Source organism: Lucilia cuprina, chromosome 2 (assembly GCF_022045245.1).
Source record: "Lucilia cuprina isolate Lc7/37 chromosome 2, ASM2204524v1, whole genome shotgun sequence".
In the NCBI taxonomy this organism is placed as follows: domain Eukaryota; kingdom Metazoa; phylum Arthropoda; class Insecta; order Diptera; family Calliphoridae; genus Lucilia; species Lucilia cuprina.
This window is the reverse complement of record NC_060950.1, coordinates 1,514,597-1,526,772: the sequence shown is the minus strand read 5'-3', so window position 1 is coordinate 1,526,772 and position 12,176 is coordinate 1,514,597. Positions and strand designations below refer to the sequence as shown.

Sequence of the window (12,176 nt, the reverse complement as noted above, 5' to 3'; positions counted from 1 at the left end):
TGCAATACATTCTGTATATACGAGTATGACCGCAACTAAAAATAAAATACTGTATCTATATCTATAAAAGTTCTAGTCAAAGTTTAGCTATTTGGTAATACCCTACAATGGGATGAAGTTAAGTTGTTAGTAAACTTTGTATCACAGATGCTAAAGAGAAATTGAAATAATTATATTATGCAAATGTATTAGTTCAATATTTTGCTCTTTTAAAAAAGTTACTGCATTTTAATTTTTTTAATAATCTGGCAAATTTCCAAACATTTTGCATCATTTAAAATTGCTAATTTAGCGGTTTTATGTGACTTTTAAATAAATGATACGTTAATTTTCACAGAACTCTAAATAGATTTTCTAAATATAATAATACACTACACAATTATATTTATAACTCAAACTCACTTTCTTTAAAGAACGCAAAATTATTTTTTTTTTTCACTGAAGAACCCATTCATTTATGTTTAAAATTACAAAATAATTTCAATTCTGTAGATGTTACAAATTCTATGAAGATTATTTATAATAAATATACTACTCGATTTTAAAATGTTTTAATATCTAACGAATAGAAGAATATATATGAGCAAACATATGTGTTTTTAAATAGAAATCATAAGATTGTGATAAATTGTTTGATGCTGAGCTCATTAAACACATGAAGAGTTGGTAAAAAAAAATCCGTTTATATTAAATCATGCGATTTTAGTTTTATAATGACTATGACTATGGTATACAGTCTCTCTGTAATTTATTGCATTATTAAAGTTTTTCCCTTATTTGTATACCCACCATCAAAAAATGGGGGGAATATTGATTTTGTCATTCCTAAGGTTTGTTTGGTATTGAAATAGGCAACATCGGTCCACATTTTCGGAAAGCTCCCATTACAAGTCAATCTAGCCGTGTACGTCCGTCTGTCTGTTGAAATCATAATAGCACTAAGACTAAGGTTTATTTGGTATTAAAATGGGTAATACCGGTCCACATTTTCGGATAGCCCCATACAAGTGGACCTCCAAAAAACAGCTTTAACGGCCATAGCTGTTTTTTTTTATTACAAAATTTTTTGAGGATCGATCTATAATTGACCCTACCTCCTCAATAAAAGCCCCTTGAGAAAATGGCTTTAACACTTATTACTAGCCTAAAATTTCTAATATAGAGATAAAATTTTATATAAGTAAGTATCGAGTTTTTGTTAGCAACATTTTAAATATTTTTTTCTTTTTGAAAATTAATTTTGGCAAAATATTCTGTTAGTTAATGTGTTGTTTTTATAAAGTTTTTGTGTTCTTAGATTTGTTTTTGTTTCGACAATATAAGTTTATTTGTTTAATAATTTTTTTGCACATCTGCCTGCCAATATTCTCTAAATCGTTTTAATTTCTTCGAAATAATTCCAATATCAACAATAATAATTTGTTGAAAATTTAATTTAATACATAATATAACAATATAGGGCTTTTTCTCTCATTTATACATTCATCTTATAATCCCACATTCGCAGTGAATAAGATATACCATACACCGCTATAGTGAGAGTGTATTGTGCATTTATGCTGATATTTCTAACACCCGAAAATGATTGTCATGTAGCAATATGTAAGACAAAAAAATTTTGTGAAACATTTGTATAAAAACTTATTCAGAAAATCGATATTTTGGGATATATACAAAATTGATTTATTATATAAAACATTGTTATTTCAACAGTAGGATTTCATATAGTCGGGCATGAACGACGGACATTTTCTTAATGGTTTTATATTTGTTTGATTTTAGCCACAAACTTCTATAAATATGTTATTAATTATTACTGTGAAACAAAAAAATATTATTTTAAAACTGGTCAAATTATTAAAAATCCTTTTAAAGAAAAAAGTATTAAAAATTACTTTATTTTTTCTTGAATTATCGGAAACTATAACAGTTACATTAGGGTATCTAGTGAATATGAATTCATTTCAAAGATCACTCAATATCAATACACTATATTGCCTTTTAAGAAACCTTAATTTACATTAACATTTTGTGAATTTTTGTTGATAATTTAAATTTTTTAAAGTCCCACAATTATTATCTAATTTCAATGAGCACACATCTTCCATAGAAAATCATGTGGCAAATTTCATTGAATTATCTAAAACATAGTTTGATTACAAGATTTACAAACCCTATTCGGGGGTCATTTATATGGGGGTTAGGTGAAATAATGGACTGATCTTTACCATTTTCAATAGGCTCCGTCCCTGGGACAATAGAAGATGATGCGTCAAATTTTTCATTATAAATATATTAAACTAAACACTGAAGTACAAACGTGAGTAAAGATGCCTAAACGTTTAAGTCTGATAATCTTATGTCTATTTGTGCACATTTTGGTTTTTACGTTTACAGCGTTAGAAGTTTAATAGTTTGTTGGTTTATTTGTAGTCATGAAAGTATTTTTTATTTTACTTTTAATAATTATGTATCGTTCAAACCATTTTTGTTGTATTAATATTTTTTTTGTTGCGTTGCTTATTTTAACCTTGTCAATCAACGTGTTATGTCGCTGTGATGTGTTTATGTGTATAAATGTTTATATTAAGAAAAAATATATAATTTACTTCTATGCATACATACCTACCTACTAAATAATACTAAGAATACTAATATTATACTAAAATTTGAAGTAAAACAAAAAACATAGAAATTAAATATTCATATTTAATTAAAATTTTAGGAATGTATTAATGAATTCTATCACTTATTTTATCATGAATTTATTATAGTAATTGAAGTTCACTTAGCGATTTATATGTATTTGAGAGTCTTTACTCCAAAATTCCGCTGACCCTAAACATTTATCGGGAATGATGCATGTTTATCGAATTAAAACACTTCTTTTAAAAACAAAAACAATAAAATTTATCTAATGAGAGAATAAACAACAGAAACTCTCCACTTAAATTCATACTTTCAAAAAGAACAAAGTATTCAACGTCACTTCATAAACTAATTGTAAGTTAGTAATTGAGTGAATGAATGAGTGAGTGACTAGTTGCCGTTTTGTTTACCTGCCGGCTTGGTGTGCCTGCTTGTGTGTTCCCGAAGTGGTAATGAATCTAATTCGTTCACATGCATATGAACTCGTATTAAAATATTTAAAAGAGAGCAGAAACATTTTTAAAAGCCAAACATTAAGTAATTAATTAAATATACTTACTGAGACACTTGTATGTACGTATGTACATTCATACTTGCATATTTATATGAGTTGTATAAGTTCAAACTCGTTGTTGTTGAGTTAGACAGGTTTATAAATAATTAAATTTAATCACATTCTCTTTAGTTAATTGGCCACTGTTGTACAAATCCAAGAATGTTGACATACGCACATATGATCCATAAACGTTTCGATTTAAAATATGAACGTCTCCTATTCTTCAAAGTATGAAAACCATCCGGTATGGTCCATAACTAGCTTTTTAACTTACCATTTGGAGTTGACCTGACCCTGGTTGCTAGATATTTTAAAAAGTCAATTATTATTGACAAAGCTAGTTCAAAAGAGTCAATGTATGACAATGAACAATTTCGTGTAAGTTTTTTTTTTAAGATTCTATTCTCTAGGTTTGGGAACAGTAAAGTGAGCGCTGTTTTTGATCTCGCATACAAAAGGGGACATTAAGGTGACGATTTTCTTTTCTCTCGTTCCTATTCAAAGTATGTTAGGGGAGCTAATACATTGTTAGCTCTTTGTGAACATTTTTACTTGTACATATAAGTTTTTATGTTGGTGTTAATTCTCCTGTTCCTACTTAAATAATCAGTCTTAAATCCATATACATATACCTATATGTACAATTGCTAAATGTGAGTACGATAAGAATCTAGTACCTATAATGCTACAGAAAAAAGGCTTGTTTGACAGTTGACAAGAAAAGAGTAAAAAAAAAAACAAAATAGTATAAGTAATGAGAGAAGGAAAAATCGTTTTGCAAAGAGATAGCAGAAAACCAAAGCAAAACAAAACGAAAAAATTGAGCGTAAAAACGTATAAAATGAGAATTTGCAATTTAGTTAAGAAACTAAGAAAAAGTTGTAATGAGATTCAATAAAGCTTTATACATGCCCATTATGGGTATAACAGTTTTCATTCATTAAATATTTTCTGTATAATATACTGCTATAAATGCTTTTACAGGGTTGTCAAACAATAAAAACATCAGTAGAATTTAAAATAATTTAATCGAAATTGTGTGCCTGTGCTTACGTTCTAATGTCATTGATTTAGATTTGGAACTTACAAATCATAGCTAAAATGCACTTAGTATACGTTTATTCCGAATATTTATATATAGTATATACGTGTAAGTACATAAATAAATAAATGTTCCCGTATTATATAAACATTTAGTTAAAATTGGCAACCCTAGCGAAACAAAACAACATTTCATTCAACAATATGCAAAAACCCCAAGAAAAACTAAGTTCAAAAACTGCTCTCATTTGTTCACACGATATAATACGAGTGCATTTTCAGTTTGTCATTTTAAGAGAACAGTGCGCGTTACGCAAATTTATTTTCTTGCCACAAAATAAAAAAATACCTATAGAAATATCCTAAAAGATACAAACTATTTGAAATACTTGAAAAAAATTTACTAAAAGAAATACCTGTGAATATATTCAAAAATGTAAATATCTGATGGAAAACATTAAACTAAAAACATAACTATATAACTAAGTATCTTAAGATTGAAGTGAAAAATAATGAAGTATTTAACTACGATACAATATGACGAAAGCATATTGTTGGTGCGCCAAGTCTTCTTTTATGAAGATAAAGTAAATTCTACTATTCTATTTTAAAAACTTACCTACATTGTACATACATATGTAGACATAAGTATGTATTTAGAGATATGCAAGCCTGTGATTTTTTAATAGATATAAAGATATTTCTATAGTAACTTGTGTATTAATAGATACGAGTAGATTGCTATATTATAATGGGTGGGGATTTAACTCAATGCATGTCATTGTCGCTGTTGTTATTATTGTTCTTAATTTTTTGATATAATTATAATTATTATAATCATTTATATTATTGTTTTGGATTTTGATAAGAGGTATGAATAAACAAAATAAAACGCATACTTACGAAAAACAACTACGCTTACACCTGTTAAATTGTATGAAATACATACATGTATACTTATACTCACCCATTCATTTGTACGTATCTACATTTAGTGACTAAACACTGAAATCAACTTGGGAGGAATATAAGAGGAAAGCCTTTATTAATATAAAACAATACTCTTGTCCAAGATTTTCATATTTGATCTGTTTTGGGAGCAAAAATACAAACAATAAGTCAAATATATTTGTGAGATACAAAGTTTAGACGATTAAATAAAAGCAACAAAAATTAAACTCGGGCATTTACTCATATTCATCCACATGATGTTGTTTATATTTTATACCTGCGATTTGTTATTTTGTTAAGTTTATATTAGAAATGTTTACAAATGTTTTATTGGGTAAGAGAATTAGCATTTTCAATATGAAAGCAGTAAATATTGTTTTTTAGGAATTTTGTATGGAAAATGTGCGTAACAAACCCAAATGTAACGATTCATATCTTTATGAATGCGAGGGTAACAAATTTAAAATTAACAAAGAATATAATAGAAAATATCGATTTGCCTCAGATGGATCTGATTTTGTTTATTAGTATCTTGTCGATAGTTTTAATATGTTTACTATGTCATTAAAATGGAGAAATCTGTTTTAATTGGACTTTTTTGTAAAGTGTTTCTATTTATATAGTTTTTAGATACACTATGCATAATTAAAATTTATAAGATTAAATATTTGTAAAAAACAAGTGAGAATGTTATATGCGGCTGTGCCGAATCTCATATACCCGCCATCAAACCGTACTCCGTGAAAGAACATTGTTTAAGTCCATTATGAACCGAGATGTTTTGAACTAACAAAATTTGTTTGTTTAATTTATGAACAGTGATAGTATAAACAATTTTCTATCAATGATAAACCGATGTATAAAACTTGTTTATGTCAAATTTAAAACTCTATACTCTTATTTTTAAATATTAATAAAATAAGAAAAACTTGTAATTTAATAACCAAACAAACCTTAACAATAGAGAATATTTATGCAAAATTTCCTTCGTGTGGTCCCTATCCTGATTTCAACAGACACACGTAGAATGTATATACTTTTGTGGGTCTATGATCAATATTTCGATGTGTTACAAACGGAATGACAAAATCAATATAACCCCCATCTTTTTTTGATGATGGGTATAAGTAGTAAATTGAACAGTTATAAACATTTTTGTTATAATTTTGTACATATTGTAACTAAAATAATTTAAATTATTATATAGCTCACTCTTTCTGGATGAATCTTAAATATGTATTATAATATTTTAAGGAAAATTACCACTCCTTGTTGGCTAGAAAATTTCAAAGATTTTCTATTTAGGGTTAAGAATAAATAAAACAACTAAAGAACCAACCAAGTTGGTTCGTATGTCTGTCAGACAGTCTGTCTAAGTAACTAGCCAGCCAACCAACAGTAGCTTCCCTACCTTCTAACCAATTTTCAATCAAATGGCAATTTTAACGTGTTATGACACTATCACATTGTAGCCGACCAAAATTGTTATGATTATTATTATTTTATTTAGTATTCTTAAACATTTTGAAAACTTAATTACGTCAAATGACACAAACACACCCAAATATCTATTTATTTTCCCAAGATGTTCAAATGGCGACTGACTGGGGTGGTGGTAGTGAATGTTTCTGCTTTGACTTTTCATTTAGACTTTTATAAATTGGAATGTAGCTGTTATTATTCTATATAAATAATAACAACAACAAAAACAATTAGAAAGAAAAAAATCTTAAAGATAAATAGATATAAGTACTTACTACCACCAACACTCTCTAGTTTGTCTGACGAGCTAATTCAAAAGGGTGGGTTTGTCTTCATTCTCGCATGTTAGAACATTAGAAAATGTGGAGATGGTGAAGAAGACCGGTGAAAAGTGTAGAGAAAAGGAAAACTAAAACAAATTGAAAATGAAAATTCAATTGAAAGCTAAATTAGGAAATAAACACAAGTACACTAATATGATTCTTTGTATCAAAGTATGTTTCAGTTAGTTAGGGTTGGTTCTGTTTGTTAATTAGTATTATAATTAACAGTGCAATTAATGTATGAAAATACTATTTTCATTATTTTCTTTGGTTTGTGTTCATTAGTACATTCAAATAAATCTGTTAGCAATTCTAAAATATTAATGAACCAGTCGCCCAATAATTATAAACAATATAAGTTAAACAATGGACAGTGAAAATGTGTTAAATTATTTCTGACACTTGTCTAGTTGAATTGGGTGGCAGCAAAGGTAATTTTCTCTTTATTTCAAAATGCAGTTTTTAATACAATACGTTTTAATAGACATTGATAGCACGATGTGAAAAAATTACAAAAACTAAATTTTTTCTTTATTTAAAATGCAGTTTTTAATACAATAAGTTTAAATAGACATTAATAACACGGTGTGACAAAAATACAAAAAGGAAATATACTCTTCATAAGACCAAGCGCTGTTTTAGGTATAGTAGAGAATTTAAAAACAGTTTTTATAATTTTTCTTTAATCTGATTCAATTTTGTTAAACTTCAATGGAAAGATAAGCTCCTGACGTTTTTTAAAAGTATGTACACATCTGTATTTAATCTTTTTAGCCCACTTTTTTAATTTAAATCCATTTCTGGCGGACAGTTTATTAAGATCGGTAATTTTAAATTATTTTTTCTATATATCGAGTGTTTCAATCGAACAGAAATTGGTAATGACATGATTTTTTTGTGCAATATATAGAAATTAACAAAATAAGATAACTTACTAAAATATTTAAATAAAAATTCTAAATATGGTACAGTGATCTACTCAAACAGATTAACACCTGCTTTTGGTCACATGTTGAGTTTTTTTTACATCGTGTAATAGTATTTTTACATATTTAAGTTAATGGATTAAAATGAAACATTTACATCGAAAATATCTCTGTAATATTTCTCACAAAGTATATATACATAAATTACAATTTCAGACAATATTTAAAAAATTCATACGTTTACTATACTTGAGGTTTTCAATAAAACAAACAAAAAAATAACAATATTATAAAAATAAACAAACAAACAAAACTAATGCATATACAATTCTGTAGATGCAAAATTCTCCCATATGCATAAAAAATATATTCTCTGTTTTCCAAATACCCATCATCATCAACAATAATACATTTTGCACAGACATATGGGTGTTAAATCTTTTTCTTTTATTTATTGAAGTTATTATTGTAATTTTTTGTTTGATTCAGTGAAAATCAATTTAAATTCAACATTTTGAATTTTTATAAATTTTCGCATATGGAAAAAATGTAAATGTTATTTTTGCAAAAGATCAATTACGATGCCAAATGAAACATTTTTAAAAATCATAAATTTAAAACAGAAATTGATATAAAAGGCTACATTTACTCACAGCACTTAAAATATAATTTTTTGGGGAAATTTGTTTACCAAAACTTATTTATTTTTGTTAAAACCGGTGATGCATTATATCTCCTAGCCCGAGCCCTCCAAATTAGGGTCATAATATAGTTAAATAGTCTTGTATTTCAAAAAATCTTAAATGATATCTGAGAAATGATTTAAGACTAAATAATTTAATAAAAAAAAAAACACTTGCATTGGAATAACTGTAATATAATTCATATTCATAAATGTCTAATAAAGTTATTGATAGTTTATTGTAGGAATTTTGTATGGAAAATGTGCCTAAAATAAAATCTTTGTGAATAAGGGGGAAAGTCTTTTACATTGGTATACTTGAATTATTCAATTCTTTAAAAATCAATATGTAACTTTAATGTATTTATATAATATTAATACCTTAAAGTGATTAGTAAATTATTTGTTTTAATTCTCAAATAGCATGTTTTTGTTGTATCTATTGCATGAATAATTTGGGTATACGAATATCTGGATGTGGCATATGATGGTGATAACGTATTATAAATAAACTATAAAGACAAAACAAAAATACAATAGACTCATTCGTACATAATTTATATGATAAGCCTAATCGAGTGATATACCTTAAATTAACAAAATTAACCACAACACTTAACAACAAACTATAAAAACACAAATATTAACAACAACAATACATATTGGTTTATATTTTTTATTGGTTTTGTAAACATTTTGTTGGCATTTAATTCAACCAAGAATTGTAATAATAAATTAATTAAAATGAATGAATTTAAATACCATGATAGAGAGTTTTTTATAATTTTTATATTATTATATATTGTGGTATATAGGTAACCATTCAGCATAAAGCATAGAAAAATTAATCGAAGGTTAACACAGGGCTTCGTCTTGGTATCTCAATTAAGCTAATAAAAATTACCAAATTTCTTTGAAATTTTTAATTTTTCTGATTTTCTTTAAATTTGTCAGATTTAACTGGTAGCTATACGATTTCCATTAAGTAATTTATATTTTATATATGTATGTATGTATGTATGTATGTATGTATGTATGTATATATATATATTATATATATATATATAATAATATATATATATATATATAATATATATATTATATATATATATATATATATATATATATGTATATATATATATATGTATATATATATATATATATATATATATATATATATATATATATATATAATATATATTATATATATATATATAATATATATATTATATATATATATATATATATATATATATATATATAATATATTATATATATATATATATATATTATATATATATATATATACATATATATTAAAAATATTTCATTATAATTTAATGGCTTTTATCTATTATAATTTGTTAAAAACCACTTAATATTCATTACTAAGGAGTGAGATCGAAAAATTCTTAGCACACGTTTTTCATTACATTTTTCAACCAAAGTATTATTTGATTTTTTTTGATCAAGTTACCTTTGAAAAACATGTCAGTTATTATGTGTAATGTCAATTATATTAATTTTTTTGTTAATCTGATTAAAATGAGTGACCAGAAAAAAGTGCGTACTGAAATTATTAAATATTTTCAACTAAACCCAACTTGGTCTTACAAAAAGTTGGCCAAGCATACAAAGGTCTGCCGTCAAACTGTTTCCAATGTTATTAAACAGTACCGGGAGAACTTGTCAGTTGATAGAAAACCTGGTTCAGGTAGAAGGAATGGTCCACATGATGTTTCTAAAGCCAAAAAATAGAACGCATTTTCAAAAGAGCTCCCAACACATCCGGTAGGAAAGCAGCTCGGTTAGCTCAGTGCTCGGACTATTTGGTACGAAAAGTTAAAGCTAATGCAGGTTTAAAATCATACAAGGCTCAAAAAGTTCCTGACAGGAACGCTGCTAAAAATTTAGAGGCCAAAAACAGAGCACGGAAATTGAAGTCAAGTTTTATAAAAAAAATATTCTTGCTGCATAATGGATGACGAAACGTATGTTCTGGCAGATTTTTCGCAACTTCCAGGTCAAAAGTTTTATGTTGCTGATGCTCGAGGGAATGTTGAAGAAAAGTTTAGGACCCAAAAGCAGACAAAATTTCCCAGAAAGTTCTTGGTATGGCAAGCAATATGCAGTTGCGGCAAAAGAAGCCAATCATTTGTTACAACGGGCTCTATAAATACCGAAATTTACATCAAGGAATGTTTACAAAAAGGCTGCTTCCATTCATAAGACTTCATAATGTGTCCACTTATTTTTGGCCTGACTTGGCATCCTGTCACTATGGTAAACATGCCCTTGAGTGGTACAAGAACAATAATGTGGTATTTGTACCAAGAGAGGCAAATCCTCCAAACTGCCCGGAGCTAAAGCCAGTGGAGAGATATTGGGCTCTTGTTAAAAGAGAATTGAAGAGTACAAAAAAGGTGTCCAAAAGTGTGGTAGATTTTAAACGGAGATGGACTACATGTTCGAGCAAAGTGACAGAAAGCACTATAAAAACGTTAATGGAAGGGTTTCCGAAAAGGGTTCAAAATTTCATCACTAGTGATTAAAACTATTAAAATATATTTTTTTTTGTAAATTGTAATAATAATTTGAATCAAATAAAAAAAATAAAGCTGTAAGTTTAGTGGTTTCTTTTTTATAAACATATATGTATGTTAAGAATTTTTCGATCTCACTCCTTAAAATACAATGTGTATGCATGTAATTGATTTTGTACTGGCCCCTCACTATTAGCATTTAATTGAAGCATGAATTTTTAGTCTTTTAAAATACTTATTATCGTTGGTAATACTTTCATTATATATTAATGAATTCTTTGAAATTTTCTGAAATTTAAAATTAACATACAGATCCATTTATTTGTACATACACATTAGGGGTAGTACACACAGCGCCAAAATAAAAAATGGTGCTTTCGTACTATTTTGAAGCCTTTCCCGGTTCATCATTTTCACATAGAAATATAAATGTTTTATTAATTTATACCATAAAATTTTAATAAAAAACTTTTTTAAACCACTGAGTGAGTATCTAATCGAAACATACACACATATGTATGTCAAATTTGAAAAATACTGAAAAATATACTCCCTAATGTACGTAAATATATATTCAAAGTCAATATTCGTACTTGTATTAAAATTAAAATATGTAACATGTTTGAATAATGTATGATGTTTGTGTATATATTAATGTATGAATTTAAGTAAAATGTGTCATACATATGGTTTCACACTGCGTATGTGTAATTATTAATAAAGCAGTATTTAAAATATTCATCATACTTACCGTATGTATTTATTTCTGTTAAAATGTCTGAATGCCCTTGTCCGTCTGTGTGTTTTGGTATTTGACCATTTGTATTTTTTGTTATTGAAAGAATTTACAAGTAAATTTGTAATTATGACAGAAAAATATACTAAAAAAGTTATTAGGTAAATATCACATGTAAAATAACAGATGCCGCAACGGCTCTGAAGTTTACAAGAGGAAAACATTTTTTTAAATTTTTGCTAAATAAAGTATTTTCAGACTATTATAGTCCATTTAGTGGACATTTT

The 12,176-nt window shown here is 26.7% G+C and overlaps 1 protein-coding gene across 9 annotated transcripts in view; it reads left to right on the top strand.

The window, feature by feature from the left end:
* LOC111683721 (1-phosphatidylinositol 4,5-bisphosphate phosphodiesterase classes I and II) overlaps nucleotides 1-12,176 on the top strand; it is a 190,779-nt gene that overhangs the window by 135,432 nt on the left and 43,171 nt on the right. Inside the window, exon 1 of one of the 9 annotated variants that reach the window (XM_046956429.1) lies at nucleotides 4,530-4,682. The exons of 7 other annotated variants lie outside the window; for them this stretch is intronic. The gene's annotated coding sequence lies outside the window, so the exon portion shown is untranslated. Of the gene's footprint in view, nucleotides 1-4,529; nucleotides 4,683-4,712; nucleotides 4,834-12,176 lie in introns of those variants that run through there. One more of the 9 variants, XM_046956431.1, reaches the window with a different exon arrangement.